The sequence below is a fragment of the Cervus canadensis genome, chromosome 1 (genome assembly GCF_019320065.1).
Source record: "Cervus canadensis isolate Bull #8, Minnesota chromosome 1, ASM1932006v1, whole genome shotgun sequence".
In the NCBI taxonomy this organism is placed as follows: Eukaryota; Metazoa; Chordata; class Mammalia; order Artiodactyla; family Cervidae; genus Cervus; species Cervus canadensis.
In genome coordinates this window covers 6,680,034-6,692,783 of record NC_057386.1, presented here as the reverse complement: position 1 = coordinate 6,692,783, position 12,750 = coordinate 6,680,034, and the positions used below count along the sequence as shown (strand labels likewise).

The 12,750-nt window shown below is 50.8% G+C and overlaps 1 pseudogene; it reads right to left on the bottom strand.

The window, feature by feature from the left end:
- Positions 1-5,988: 5,988 nt before the first annotated feature.
- LOC122436611 lies at positions 5,989-6,388 on the bottom strand (annotated as a pseudogene).
- Between the last annotated feature and the right edge of the window lie 6,362 nt (positions 6,389-12,750).

Genomic DNA, 12,750 nt, shown 5'->3' with positions numbered 1-12,750 from the left:
GTAGGGGACAAAAGAGGATCACACTCCAGGGTCTATACTATCTGGATACCTCTTATCTCAGCTTGGCCCAGTACTGGTTGGCAGTGAGACAGGAGGGGAGGGGGCAGGGTACAATCATTCCAAGTATCACATACACACACACACACACACACACAAATGACACAGCCGTTGAGAATACAAAAAAAGCACTTAGAACCAAGCAGGACGGAGATAGGGGAAGATCCAACTTCTCATAGACTTTGAGCCTCATTATGTGCTCATTGTAACATATTAGCATACGCTAAACGACACAGGTGTCAAGATAGTTCCAAGGCCAACCAAAACAGTAGGTGGCGGCCCAATTCCTGGAAATCCCCACCTCTACCCCAAAATAGTTGGAATAATCCTCCTACTTGTTAGAAATTACCAACCTATAAAAATGAACAACCCGTACACCAGAACCACTCTCACCTTCTGAGAGGGACCTCTTTCAGTCTATGGAATGTGTTATTTCTCTAAATAGGCTCGCTTCCACTTTACTGTGGCTTGTTTTCTGCACAAAGTCGAGGACTCTCACTTGGCACCCTGTCCCAGGAATCTCACCCGAAACCTGGAACTTGACTACACCTGCCCTGGGTACTCAGAACAGGCTGGGTGTAGCCCTCCACCCCATTTGCGGGTACTCTGGCCCTACCCAGGGACTCAATGCCCAGGGGCTTCCTGGAGGCTCTTACCCTCTCTGGAAAAGTCAAACGAGGTTTCCCAGGACCCCACTGTCCTCTGGGGAGCCCCACTCTAATCTTCGACCTCTGCTCAACAAGATGAGACTCAGAGGGCTGTGAGCAAACCCCCTCCACCATCCCAGACGCTGGGTACTTCTTCAGAATAAAGCTCCCACCAGATTGGGGCATAGTCCCTGTGGCTGCAGACTCCCACAGGTCATCCCCGAAGCCTTCCTCTGTGACTGTGCCCCAAGGGTTGGTCTGAGGGTGCAGCCTGGTCATCAGGCCCTGTTTTCTTAGAGCATATCACAGCTGTAAAACGAGCGAGCGACCAGGGACTCAGAGAAGCAAACTGAGGCATCTGCTCAAAGTCATAAATCTTTAGGAATTAATTCTAAGTAGTCAGTAGTTGGATTCCCTGGTGGCTCAGTGGTAAAGAATCCGCCTGCTAGTGCGAGAGACGTGGGTTGGATCCCTGGGTCTGGGAAGATCCCCTGGAGAAGGAACTGGCAACCCACTCCAGTATTCCTGCATGGAGAATCCCATGGACAGAAAAGCCTGGCGGGCTACAGTCTTTGGGTCTGCAAAGAGGCGGACACAACTTAGCGACTAAACAATTAGTGTTGAATAACACAATTGCCACACATCACTAAGAATAACAACCACCAAGTTCTACTGTTGATCTGCCAACCCTGCCTGAGATCCTTGCATCTGCACAGTTGTTTTCATTCCCTGAAACACTCTGTCCTGATGATCTTTTTTTTCAAAGAACAAAAAACGTGGTCAGCCCTTGGTTGATCTGCACATGTCAGCTTAGAAGCCCCTTCCTCCAGGAAGGCCTCCCAGACCTCCCATGTTGAGGCCCTAACCCTGCTGAGTGTGTGTGTCTCCCACACTGAGTTCCTTGAGCCTTAGGGAACTTTCTTGCCCAGTTGATCAAACATTGCCCCAGCACTTAACACAGGGTGTAGCATAGAATAATAATAACTGTAACCGTAAGGGTCACCATGTATGGAGGAGGTTCTAAGTACTGTTCAGATACCACCTCGTTGGCTTAATGAAGGAATGGAGTATTGCCTGCCCCAAGTCAGTCCCTCATTCCAGGATCTTGGGATCCTTTAATATAGATACATATTTTTTATCCTTTTAAAAAATATGTATATATATTTAAGGCCACACTATGTGGCATGGGGGATCTTAGTTCTCCAACCAGGGATCAAACCCATGCCCCCTGCATTGGGAGTCTTAACCACTGGACCACCAGGGAAGTCCCTAAAAATATTTTAATTACTGGGAAGCTCCAGGATGGGATCCTGGTCCCTCTGCCCCTCTCTCCGGGTCTTGGCCTGTGCCTGTGACCCTGTGGTGTCCTTGGCATGGACAGAGTGCCCTCTGCTGGGTTAGTGGGGACAGGCCATCCAGGCTCTTCTGGCCGCCGCTGCCACTGGGTCCCGGGGGCACCTTCCTGTGCGCAGGCCCCTCCCCTACTCCACCAGCCCTGTCCCTTTCCTGCCTTCTGCCTGTCACCCTCCTCTGCCTGCTTGCCCTCCTCTGCCAGGGCCTCTACTAACTTGTAGCTGGCCCCAGAGGCCTGGGCCATGCTACCCAACTTGCTATTACCCCCAAGTTTAGTTGCTCAGTCGTGTCCGACTCTTTGCGACCCCATGGACTGTAGCCTACTAGGCTCCTCTGTCCATGGGATTTTCCAGGCAAGAATACTGGAGTGGGCTGCCATTTCCTTCTCCAATTTCCCCCAAAGATCCTCCTAAACTTAAATCTGAGGGGCTAAGTCTCTCCCAGGACTAGCCATAGCTATAGACCTAATGTTGGGGTACCTAGTACCCTGGCCTCCCCTCCACTCCAGCCCCCTCACTCTGAGTCCTCTCTTCTCCAGCTTTCTCCTTTCTCTCTCTCTCTCTGTTTTGTTTTTTTTTTTTTTTGACTGTGCTGCAAGGCAGGTGGAACTTCCCTGACCAGGGATTGAACTTGTGCCCACTGCAATGGGGACCCAGAGTCTTAACCCCTGCACCACCGGGGAAGTCCTCCTTTTGCCTTTCTTACCCAGAGTCTCTCCTCCACGCCACCCCCGTCTCTGGAGCTCCAAGCCCTTCTCCTTGAGATTTTCTCACTGTCACCGGAACTGAACCTGTCCCCACACTGCCCACAGCAGCTTCCTCTTCAGACCAGGCCCTTCCTCTGTTCTCTGACTCCGTCCCATCCGGGGCCTCCTTCCTTCCCCTTGGCTTTCATCTTCATATCCAGCTGAGCTTCATTCTACCGCCTCTTCCCTTTGAGATCTTGCTCAGATGTCTTATCTCTCCCTGAAGCTGGGGCCCCTTCAGGCCCACACAGCTCAGACGCTGAGCCTTGGCAGCTCTCTCTCCTCAGCCTCTCTGCCTGGAATGGCAGGATCATCTTGCAAAACCCTCTCCACTTTGGGGACTTCCTTGGCTGTCCGGTGGTTGAGACTCCCTGCTTCCAACGCAGCGGGCCGGGGTTTGAGCCTTGGTCAGGGAACTAAGATCCCATATGCCCCGCAGTGCAGCCAAAAAAAAAAACAAAACAAAAAACGCGTCTCACTTTTCAGGGCTGCACTGGAAGGCCGTGCTGGCTTTGAGTTCACGGACACTCTGCCAGCACCCTGGCAGGCTCTGTTCTGCACACTCGTTTCCCAGTACTCCAGCCCACGCGCCTGACAGCTGGCCCTGGGGATTCGCCTCCTCGCCCATTCCTAACCCACGTGCATTTCTGCCCTCAGATGTCACCCCTCGAGCCCTCATCTCACACCCAACACCCTTCCTCTTGGCCCCACTCAGCCTGGCCCTGGAGCCCATGGTTCTCCCCGCCCGGGCTGCCCTGATACGCTCAAAACTGTCCAGTTTAAAAAAAAAAAAAATGTCCAGTTAAAAACAAACTGGGTGGGGACTTCCCTGGTGGTCCAGTGGTGAAGAATCTGCCTTGCAATGCAGGGGACGTGATTTCAATTCCTGGTCAGGGATCTAAGATCCCACATGCTGTGTGTGGGTCAAGGAAGCCTGCTGCAGCCAAAACTAAATAAATAAATATTAAAAAAAAAAAAAAAAACTGGATGGGAAGGGGAAGCTTCCCTGGTGGCTCAGTGGTAAAGAATCCACCTGCCAATTCAGGAGACACAGGTTTGATTCCTGGGCAGGAAGATCCCACGTCCATGGAGCCTGTGCTTTCTGTAATAAGAGAAGCGACCGCAATGAGGAGCCCTCCCATCGCATCTAGAGAGTAGACCCCGCACAGCACAATTAGAGAAAAGCCCCTACAGCAGCCAAGACCCAGCCCAGCCAAAATAGATTAAAAAAAAAAAACCTGGGGGGACTTCCCTGGTGGTCCAGTAGTTCAGAAAATAAGCTCCCAATGCATTCAGCCCAGGTTTGATCCCTGGTCAGTGAACTAGATCCTACATGATGTAACTAAGACCCAGGACAGTCAAAGGAACGAAAAAGATTCTGCACGTAATGTGGCAGCACAGCAAAAAAAAAAAAGCAAAGAAAAAATCATGCCATTTCCCTAAAGGCCTGCCTCCCTCTGAGGTGGCCAGAGCACGCCAGAACCAAGTACGTGTTTTTCTGGTTCCCTGTGGCCCACTGGTCCCATCCCTTCCTTGGCTCCAGCCACCTCCCGGCTTTCACATCTCCCTGCTTTCCCATCGCTCTGGATAACCCTTACAGCTTGCAAGGATAAAGGCCAAGTGACACCCGCTCCAGAACATCCTGATGGCCCCAGATAGGCTCCGCTTTCCGAGAACCTGGGGGAGCTGTCTACTTCGGTATCTCCAGCGCCTGGAAGAGCACTGAGCAAAACACTCACTCAGTAGGTGCTGTGTTGGTTTCCTGTGGCTGTCACTAAAGGACCACAAACGAGGGGGTGAGGGGGCAGTTCAGGGCAGCGGGGGAAGGCCAAGGCAACAGAATTGTATTCTCTCCCCATTCTGGAGGCCAGAGGTCTGAGATCAAGATGCTTGGCAGGGTCGGCTCCCTCTGAAGGCTCTGAGAGGGTGTCCAACCCACACCTCCCTCCTGAATTCTGGTGGCTGCTGGCGATCCTTGGCTTGCAGCTGCACCCCTCTATCTCTGATCCGTCTTCTCTCTGTATCTGAATGTCTCCATGTCTGTTTTCTCTTCTTATGAAGACACTAGGCATTGGATTAGGGTCCACCCTACTCCAGTGTCTGTGTGTGTGCGCTCAGTCCTGTCCGACTCTTTGAAACCCCGTGGACTGTAGCCCGCCAGACTCCTCTGTCCGTGGGATTCTCCAGGCAAGAGTACTGGAGTGGGTTGCCATTTCCTTCTCCAGGGATCGAACCCGTGTCTCTTGCATTGGCAGGTGAATTATTTACCGTTGCGCCACGTGGGAGGCCCTCTACAGTATGAACCTCTCTTAACTAATGACATCTGCAAAAACCTGTTTCTAGATAAAGTCACATCCTGAGGTTCTGCATGAACATGAACTTGGGGGAGATTCTATTCAACCCAGCTCAGGTGCCCAGTGGGCATTTGTGGCTTGATGGAGACACCTATCCTCGGGTTGCATCCCCAGGTCCACCTCCTCTGAGGGGTCTTCCCTCGTGTTCCTAGGGTGCCCTCTGCCCTTGACCCTTATTCTTCTTCCCTTGGAAACTGTGGCTTTTCTTTTTTTTTAAAGCATTTCCTGCTAAATCTAAAATTTCTGCTGGGCACAGATCTAGGCAGAGAAATTTCAGATCGTCATGCAGGCAGGCTGTTGTGTGAGACTGGCATTCAAGCAAGCTCGAGCCTCTTCTAAAATGAAACCAGAACAAAAATCTACCCTCCTTCTCTTGATACCCGCCTTGGGCTCCCGCCCCCACCCCTCCATAGCCTGACGCCTCCACTCCCCCTTCTTTCTCTAAGGCAAACTTCTGCCCCACTCACCATTCCCACCCCATGAGCTCACATCCAATGAGCACGTCTAGTCCTGATCTGCCTGATGCATCAGACCACACTGGTCCCTCCCTCTTTGAAATCATCTCTTTCTCTGGTTTGTGGAACATCACTCTCTCCTGGGCTTCCTCTAGCGTCTCTGGCCACCTGTGATGTTTGCTCTTGGCCTTTGTTTCCGTTTGTCTGTGTGTTTGGATGCATTGAATACCACATGGGATCGTAGTTTCCCGACCAGTGTTCGAACCCACACCCCCTGCATTGGAAGCATGGCGTGTTAACCACTGGACCACCAGGGCAGTCCCTGCTTTGTCTTTCTTTTTTCCCTCTGAGGCATTTTATTTGTATACAGTCCATCCCTAGAAAAAGAATCCAAGGATTTTTTTTTTCCTCCTGTACATTTTCGTCTTGCTTCTTCACAGTCCATGATGCCAGCTGAGGTTGTCAGGACAATGAAACCAAACCGACGAGATGGGAGCAGGTTATTCTGCCATTCTTCTAGATTTTTGAGGTGCCCGTCAAATCTGGGGCTGATCCCTCCACACTCATTCAGCCTGCCTGTGAGGTTCACAATAACTTTCCCAGCCTGTGATCATCAATGATGTCAAATTTGCCAATGTAACCATGCTTCATCATCACAATTAGAAACCTGATGATGACTTTGGAGCACGGCCTAACAAGCACCTGGCGTTTGCCTCTCTTTTTGGTATTGCTGATACTCTTGAGCGCATCAGTCAGGACATTCATGAGCACCATTCTGGCAGCACAGAAAGACAGTGGAAAGAGCTCTTTTTTAAAATATTTATTCATTCATTTATTTTGGCTGTGCCGGGTCTTAGTTGCAGCATGCAGGATCTTCAGTTGCGGCACGTGGGATCTACGTTCCTGACCAGGGATCCAACCCAGGCACCCTGCATAGGAAGTGTAGCATCTTAGCCACCGGGCCACCAGCGAAATGCCTGCACTTGACCTTTGAATGGCAGAGTCCCACAGGCTCTGACTTTCACCCTCTCCTCTCCTCACTCCCCAACTCTAGCTCCCACCACCACCTTTATACTGACCCCTCCACATGTTCTATGTTCAGCCCAGATATCCAACCTGGCACCTTCACTCATGTGCCCCAGTGACCCTGAAGCCCAGCATCAGCCAGAGCTTGCCATTAACACCAGCGCCCACTGCCCTTGGTGTGGCCACAAGGCCCCTCAAAGCCTGTCCCTGTTTATTCAGATTTTCACCTGAAGCATCAGTGTACATACACATTACTGACAATGGGGGCATTGTAGGCACTTGGGCGTGATTGTTCTGAGCTCACAGGACAGTTGGCATCAATGCCATCTCCCTCTGGTTCAGCTACTAAATTCTGGACATGTGACACCCCTGTCTGGGGTGAGATAAGTGAAGAAGCACTTGCCTGGAATTCAAAATTTACAGGGACACCAGCAAAACTCAGTAAACAGGATAAATAATAAGAACTTCCCTGGTGATCCAGTGGTGAATAATCTGCTTGCCAGGGGACACAGGTTCGACCCCTGGACCGGGAAGATCCCACATGCCGCAGGACAGCTAAGCCTGTGAGCCTCTGCTGAGCACCAAGAGAAGCCGTCTCAATGAGAAGCCCGTGCACGAAAGCTAGAGAGTAGCCCCTCCTTGCTGCAACTAGAGAAAGCCTGTGTGCAGCGACAAAGCCCCAGCGCAGCCAAAAATATAAATACAAAAATAATTCTTAAAATACATACATAATAATCTAATAATAATTTAAAGGTAATATTTTTAGAAAATCAGACCAATAATGTATGGCCAATGGAGACTTCCCTGGTGGTCCAGTGGTTAAGACTCCGAGCTCCCAATGCAGCAATGAGTTCGATCCCTAATCAGGGAACTAAGTTCCCACATACCACACAGAGCAGCCTTTAAAAAAAAAGTACCAGTGGAGTGGTCAATGGTTTCATGAGTAAATTTTGTTGGAATCAGGGCTGGGACTAGTGCAAGGGGTACATGGCAGGTAGTACAAGCAATGGGTCAGGTCCTTAAAAATGTGTCCTTTTTTCCTTCTTCTAGGCCATGCTGCCCAGCTTGCAGGATCCTAGTTCCCTTATCAGGGACTGACCCATGTCTTTGGCAGTGAAAGAGCAGAGTCCTAACCACTAGACTGCCAGGGAATTCCCCAAAGATGAGTCTTTATTTACAATTTGGATATTCTTATCCATCATGGATTTTTGCATTAATTTTGATTTGGTGAAATATTGCCTTAAATATTATTTATCTTGTTTCCTGAGTTTTTTGGCTCCTCCCCTTAAATCCTGAAGGATTCCCAGGTGGCTCAGTGGTAAAGAATCCACCTGCTAATTCAGGAGACATGGGTTCGATCCTTGGGTTGGGAAGATCCCCTGGAAAAGGAAATGGTAACGCACTCCAATACTCTTGCCAGGAAAATCCCATAGACAGAGAAGCCTGGCGGGCTACAGTCCATGGGGTCACACAGAGTCGGGCAACTGAGCAACTGAGCACACATGCACGCACGTAAATGCTGAGCCCCTGGTGAGGGTCTCACTGGCTTCATCCTAGTCTTGGCTCTACCCAAAATGCACCATGTTTTCCAACTGCCTGGTTTGAGAAGCCCTGGGAGTTGTATAATCTTGAGCAAATACAAGTGATTCTCAATCCATGCCTTCCTACAGATCAGGAAACAGGCTAGAGAGGTCTGTGTCTCTCCCCTCACACACCTGCTGGAGGGCCCTCAGCCTCGAAGTATCTTCAGGCTAGACGGGAGGTCGAGATGGAAACTAGAGAGGAATACACAGGTCCTTTGCATCTATCTGGATGCAGTGGGCACATGGACCTGGCTTCAGGAGGGAGAAAAGGATGCAAAGAAAGAAGGAACCAGGTGAGCAGCCATTCCTAGGCCATTTGCACCCAGCCAGCCCAGCCTGACCCAGGAAAGGATCTAGGTGGCCTTCCACCCTCTGACCGCCAGAAGTATTTCTTCAGTCCTTAGGTCAATATCAATTAAGCGCTGGCTCAGATGGTAAAGAATCTTCCTGCAATGAAGGAGACCCAGGTTCAATCCCTGGGTCAGGAATATTTCCTGGAGAATGCAATACACTCCAGTGTCCTTGCCTGAAGAATCTCATGGACAGAGGAGTCTGGCGGGCTACAGTCCATGGGGTTGCAAAGAGTCAGACATGACTGAGTTACTTTCACACTTTCACATGTGGTAGGCATGTGCTAAGCAAGAGAGACCGATATGACATACCCAGCCTGCAGCTGGTCTGATGGAGAATTCCCACATGAAACAAGGTGGGTGCTGGGAGGGACGCATGTAAAAGGTGATGGCAGGAGAGGGGAAAGCCCACCTGGCTTAGGGAGAAGAGGGTTTGCGAGTGGCTTCCTGGGGCAAAACGTGTCTTAGTTAAGTTTTTTTTTTTTAAGTGGTTCCTCGGGTTTTGTTTTTGTTTTTTGGCTGCACTGGGTCTTAGCTGCAGTATTCAGAATTTTTAGTTGCGTCATGTGGGATCTAGTTCATTGACCAGGGATGGAACCTGAGTCCCCTGCATTAGGAGTTCAGAGTCTTGGCCACTAGACCACCAGAGAAGTCCCTCCTTCTCATCACTTGTTACTTTCTCCTCCTTAGTCCTTAAGACTCAGTTGAGGGACTTCCTCGTTGGGGAACTAAGATCCCACATGCTGTGGGGCTCACCCCCCCACCAAAAAAAGAAGTCATGAGGAGGAAGAATAAGGAAGGGGGTGAGGGTGGAAGCATGCTCCCAGCAGAGGGGATGGCAGGAGCAAAGGGCGGGAGGTGAATCGCGTTGGAGAGTAGAATGGAGCAGGGGCTGGTGAGGCAGTCCGTAAGACTACTGGACACTGATGTTTGAGGGAAGGAGCTGGGGTGGGAGTGGGGATGGGGTTGGGTCTGCAGGGAGGGCTGGAGATGGTTTGCCTGTTTGTTTTTTATTTTTATATTTTATTTATTTATTTTTGGCTGTGCTGGGTCTCCGTTGCCACGCGGGCTTTTCCCTCGTTACGGCGAGCGAGGGCTCCTTTGTTGTCATGCATGGGTTTCTCATTGTGCTGGCTTCTCTTGTGGAGCATGGGTCCTAGCTGGCAGGCTGCAGTAGTTTGGATTCCCAGGTTCTAGAGCACAGGCTCAATAGTTCTGACGGATGGGCTTAGTTGCTCCGTGGCACGTGGGATCTTCCCTGACCAGGGATCGAACACTGTGTCTCCTGCATTGGCAGGCGGATTCTTTACCACTGAACCACCAGGGAAGCCTGGCTTCCCTCTGGAGAGCTGGTGGGACCCGGTCCAGGTCCCCAACAGATTGCCTTTCTCACAGAAGAAAACTGCAGGGTTTGTGCTTATGCTGGTTTAGGGGAGATGCTCCTGACAGCTGTCCGGTAGCTACTGCATTACAAGCAGGGCCTCTGCCAGAGGCTCCCACAAACATCCCCTCCCTTCCACCTCCAGCCTGCACACACCCTCTCGTGGGGGAGGGAAGAGTTAAGACTCCTTCTTGAGACTCCTGCCAGCTGGTCCTGCTTCCTGCTCTGTCCTCACCTGTGCGATGGGACGAAGAGACGGACGGAAACATTTGCTGCTCCCAGCATCCTTCGGCTCCGTGCTTTCACCCTCCCACCCCATGAGTTTGGGTCAAACTTTCGGTAACATCCAGGAAGCAACATCTGTGACTTCGGCTGGGCCGCCACTTGCCACCCACCTCTAGAGGGAATCAGGGAAGGAGTAAAAGATAAGACAGAGCTGTAGGACAGGTGTGTAGGATGTGATATTATGTCATGTTACGTTTTGAAAGTAACTTTGGAAGATGCATGATAGTTGTTGTGTTCTAGCTACAACAACTACATCTTTATAACAAAAGCCTGCAAGGAAATTCTCCAGGAGAGGTTATCTCTGCAGGGAGGTGGTAAGGATTATGGTAGGAATATCTTCTTTAAAAAAAAAAAAAGATTTACCTTTGGCTGTGCCGGGTCTTGGTTGCTGTGCTCCGGCTTTCTCTAGTTGTGGAGAACGGGGCGGGGGCGGGGGCGGGTTTACTGTCTAGTTGTGGGGCAAGGGTTTCTCACTGTGGTGAATTCTTTTATTGCAGAACATGGTCTCTAGTGTGGGCGGGCTCAGTAGTTGCGGCTCATGCGCCCTGGAGTGCTTGGGCTCAGTAGTTGTGGCGCATGGCTTAGTCGTTCCTTGGAATGTGGGGTTTTCCCAACCAGGGATGGAACCTGGGTCCCTTGTGTTGGCAGGCAAATTCTTTACCACTAAGCCAGCAGAGAAGCCCCAGAATACTTTTTCTTTTGCGTTTCTATATTATGTAAACTTTCTACAATGTGCTATTGGAAAGGTGGTGTAGCATAGTGACTGAAAAAGCAGACTGTCTGGGTTTGAATCTGGCTCCCCAATTCATGTACCTTCATGATCTTGAACAAGGCACTTCTTATCCTCAGTTTCCTCCTGCATAGGGTGGGGGTTATTAAATGAGCTCAGTTTTGCCACGAACATTTCATTTTCTATGAACAGGGCCTGGTGTGCAGTAGGCATTATGTGTTTGTTAAATTAAAGCAAAATTACTTTTATCGAATATGCAAACATATATATTTTAAAAATTGCCCAAGTAATACAGGAACATAGTCTTCTTGTGAGAAATGATACAGGAATTTTTTAAGTGAAATAACCCTTGGGGAAGATTAGTTTACAGCCTGTCTGGATTCGCATTAAAAAAAAAAAAAATTCGTTGTGTTAAGGCAGGAGCAGGAAGGCATGAGAAGAATGTGGGTGGCAGTCTAGGGACAGTGCCTCCCCTGGTCTCTTCACAGTCGGGGAAAGGCCGAGGCCAGGGCTCACCCATGTGGATTATGGAAGAGCTCTGGCTGATCCTTCACCCTGAATCACCCGCTATGATATATTCACCCAGGAGGCAAATGCTGAGCCAAGAACCCCAACATTTTGGTTTCCTGATCAGTCTCACTGACACTCAGGCCTGCTAGCTATTTGGCTTCTGAAATACTGGCGGGCATCTGATGACCGCCCCCTCCCAGGACTACCATTGTGTGTCCCCAGGGGTTTACAGGGGAGCTGTTTAAGTGGACAAGTAACATGCCTTTGATGTGGGTTTCACACCAGCGTGTGCCTGAGGGTATCAGGCTCCAGCATTACACACCACGTGAAGGCTCCTTCAGAGCCTGGAGGAGCTGGTGAGGGAGGCCCCTCCATCGGCTCCCCCGTGGGGAAGGACTCATATCCGTGCTGTCTCCTTGGGTCCTGCTTTTTACCTTCTCAGCATTTTAAAAATTATTTTTATTTGGCTGCGAGGGGCCCTAGTTGCAGCACCTTTGATCTTTGTCGAGGAATCTTTAGTTGCTGCACGTGCGTTCTAGTTCCCCGACCAGGGGTGGAACCTGGGCCCCCTGCATTGGGAGCTCAGAGTCTTAGCCACTGGACCGCCAGGGAAGTCCCTCTCAGCCTTTCCTGACCTCAGTCCATGGACTGATTTGGGTAAGTGGGGAGGCAAGATTTAAGCACTTTGGCATGCAAGCTTTCTCCCCAAAGGGAAAAGATTTAAGTTTCATTTCTACCCGTCCATACCAGTAGCACTGGTGAGGAATGGAAGTTACTGGACTGGTGCTGAGTGGAGCCTCCAGGGAGGAAGGTCAACAGAACCACAGCCCAGGCTCAGGGCAGCCAAAGGGCGTCCCGCCCTGTGAGGCCAACCGAGCGCACCTTCCACCTGCTAATCAGCCCCCCTGCCAGGCCCCAGAGTGAGAAACGAGCGGAGGGTCACTGACGTCTCTGGAGACAGGCCAGGCGGGGATGGAATTCAGGCACGCCCTGGTTCTGGACCATGTTGCCCCAGGGAGTTTTCTCCCCCCCATGACTGTCTCATTTCCTCTTCTGAGCCAATCATTAACCCCACCAGGGCCCTTTGCATGAGAAGCCACAGCAACAAGTGACTGGTCAAGGCTGGAAATGTCCAGGCCGCTTCCCTAAGAGGGGCCGAGTCCCTGGTCACACACCTGCCGGGGTCGGAGGGCAGGGCCCAGCCTCTCCCTGTGACTTCCACACCATCTGGCTGGGCAGGTCAGATGCAAGAGACCTGGATGTGAATGAACCCC